Below are 3,342 nucleotides of genomic sequence, written 5' to 3'. Positions count from 1 at the left end.
AGAGCCGCATTCGGCTCGCGAGCCACAGTTTGACCACCCTTGATCTAGTATGTAATTTGCTATTTCTTTTGATGGTGGATGCGCCTGGTACATTTACGTAGTAAACAATTAATGATTAATTTATATTAAAACAACTGATTTAAATTGAATTATTAATGATATTAAGTAATTAACAAACTATATTAATGAATTTTATGCACATCCGCAATAAACATTGAGGTACATTGTCGCTTGATAACGGAACTGTTAAATGATTTATTACTATAACAGTTCCAGTTTTATAATTTTTATAATTACTGTTTTCTTATTTAGTATACATACTTACAATTAGAATATTATTAACGAAAACATCACACTAACGCTTATTACGTTAATATATTAAATATATTTTTTTATAATAATTATGTAAGATTCATGTTTTTCTGGTATTGACTGTTGCAAATAAGCCAATAAAATTACTTTAATCAATATTGATTTTTAATTATTCTATATTTTTTCTTTTATTCATTGATAGAACGTTGGTTTTGTGATAAATGCGCAATGTGTTGGAGCGGAATTTCAATATCATCAGAATTCAATTCAACGCCTATCATAATAATAATGAGGTGAGCCGCAAATGCAAAAATTGTGATGACACGAATCGGCGATTTGTTACAAAATTGTACAGTGATCAATACTTGTTTCTCATTTCGTTTTAACGGTGGACATTTTAATACAAATAATTATATTAATATTATGCAATATGTGTTTTATCTGCAATACAATTAATAATAAATTATAAGTACACAATTCAATAGAGAAATTCCTCGAATAACGCTGATTTGATATAACGCAGTCTTCATGTACTAAAAAGAGTTTTAAAATTTCTTATTTACACTGTTTCATTTAGCGCTCGAACTTATTCACTAAATAGTGAGAACTATTTCTAGTTGTTATTTTAGTAGTAAGTTGTAATTTTTCGAAATATTATTTTGTTGTGTAACATACAAAGAGGCAAAAAATAAACGGATAAAATAAATAAATCTGAAAATATTTAATAAAACCCAAGTACTATGTATGGGTCAAAATGACCTGTTTATTAAATATTAAATAAATAGAACAAACATAGACATTTTCTTGTCGCTCTTTCTTGGACAAAACTAAACATTTCTTCCTTTTGTATGAAGGAATCTGCTTATTTCAATAAACATTTTAAACTGTATGATATTTGCAAACCGAATCAGAATCTTCTGGTTACACATTAGATAATGCATATATGTTTTACACAACGCACATCATACATATTTTATCAAAGAATACCTACAATTATTCTTTCCCAATGATTAATATTCATATAATGAAGTAATACTATGCATCCACACCTGCTTTAGTCTCATTATAGAAATGTATGATACCAGTTTTTTTTTGTATTTTCATTTACAGTATTAGTGTAAATCAGAATTACTGTTTTGATACATGAAAAGCCTAAGTTATTTCACTTTTAAATCCAAATATTGATATGATTTTTCAAGAACGTATTTGCTATAGACGGGTCATTTTGACCCGAAATATATTCTACAATAATTAATAATAAATAATACTAGAATTAAATTACAATAAAATGCGTATGAAAATAAATATCGGGTGGGTCATTCTGACCCATCCATAGTACTTAGGGGTTAAAATACTTTTTTTATTACAATTATAACTTATTTAAATTAATTGACAATATAAAATAGTTTTCAGAATAAAATTAACATGTAAGCAAAATACGAAAGATTTTTTTTTATCAAGCAGTGTTATTTATATCTGCGTGGATGTAATTTATGATTATGATGTGTATGATATGTAGTACACGAGTTATGAAACAACTCGCGTTGACGTGTGATAAATTGCACTGGGATGAGCTAATCCGATGGGCCGTCGATATATTCCGGCGAAGCAATCCCCCAAATTGACGACAAGTATTTATCACAAGGGTGGTAAGAGCCTAAACTTCACATGGAACCTTACGAAAGAAGAACGAGTCTACGAGGACGACAAAGAAGAATATGGATGGTAGTGGCTTAAGTGGACTATGTTGTGGGTCCTTTGAGAGCATGTATCCTGTAGCACATTCTTGGTGCATCGTCCTGCAGACGCTATGACGACGCCGGACATCCTTCTGGTGCGTCGGGGCCGCACAAAAAGCGCCACGCCTCTGTAAAGCAACCGCAGTACGAGTCGCGGCGTCGCCGGTGTTACACGACGCTCCAGGTCCGACGCTTCTCGAGAAAAACTCTTCTCGCAGTAGTTGTCCTCCACCATCAGCGCAACTCCGTCACGTGATAATTTGGAGTTAACTATAGACATTTCAGCAGATAACTTCGAAACTTATTGTGAGTGAAACATACGTCAAGTAATAACTTATTATTCAAACACACTCAAAATATTTTCAAATTTGATTTTATTAAATTTTAATTAATTTACTATCGTAAAAATAATCTCAATCTCCAATAAGATCCAACTAAGAGTTATCACTAGAAATTCGAACATCCAGATTCTAAAGTATGATTATTTAAAAAAATAGTTTTAATATTTTACAAGTTCAGTAATTTTATTTATTTTTCTAACTTCTTTCTTTACAAGTACATTGTCTTAACTTTGTCTATTGTCTTGTACTTTACTGTGACTTTAAGATACTTATGAGTAACAATAATTTGCTTTATAACCATATATTAAAATCAATTTTATTTACTCTGTTTTAACTAATTGTTACGTGAAAATTGAATTTACAGATTCAAAATTATACTAAAAAAATTACAATATTTATTGAAATTTTATTATTTTATGAAACTGCAAATAAATATTAAAGAAATTGAAAAATGTACATATTTGTGTTTTTTTCTTCAAACAACTTCAATATATTTCTACCAAATATATAATATTTTAATTAGTTCAAGCAAGGTATTCGCTTTTTAAATATAAATCTACTAAGTTTAGTAATTAAATAAAATGTGTGTTTACCGTTTAAAGAAATACAAATTTCATATGTGAATATAACAAGTTTTTATTAAGTTTAGCTTTGTCAAATTTTTATTTATATTATTGAAGAATAAAAATTGTATCTTTAATTTTTGAACATTAAATAAAATAAAAATGCAATGAAAACCATATGTAATGTATACTTTGCTCTAAATCATGGCCTAATATATTCTCTTTGAAGAAGACATAATATTTAATTAATACATAATCATTTTCAAATATTTATTAATAAAATTGTTTATTATCTTATATTTTACTGTATCTTAATGAGTAACAATAAGTTGCTTTATAACCATATATTAAAATCAATTTTATTTAATCTCTTTTAACGAACTGCTA

At 28.0% G+C, this 3,342-nt stretch overlaps 1 protein-coding gene across 1 annotated transcript in view; it reads left to right on the top strand.

The window, feature by feature from the left end:
• The first annotated feature begins 2,207 nt into the window (after positions 1-2,207).
• LOC108562605 (inactive dipeptidyl peptidase 10) overlaps positions 2,208-3,342 on the top strand; it is a 74,088-nt gene continuing 72,953 nt past the window's right edge. Inside the window, exon 1 of the mRNA XM_017921008.1 lies at positions 2,208-2,357. The gene's annotated coding sequence lies outside the window, so the exon portion shown is untranslated. The remainder of the gene's footprint in view (positions 2,358-3,342) is intronic.

Source organism: Nicrophorus vespilloides, unplaced genomic scaffold, assembly GCF_001412225.1.
Source record: "Nicrophorus vespilloides isolate i.1.1-1 unplaced genomic scaffold, Nicve_v1.0, whole genome shotgun sequence".
NCBI lineage: Eukaryota > Metazoa > Arthropoda > Insecta > Coleoptera > Silphidae > Nicrophorus > Nicrophorus vespilloides.
This window is presented reverse-complemented; position numbering and strand designations above follow the sequence as displayed.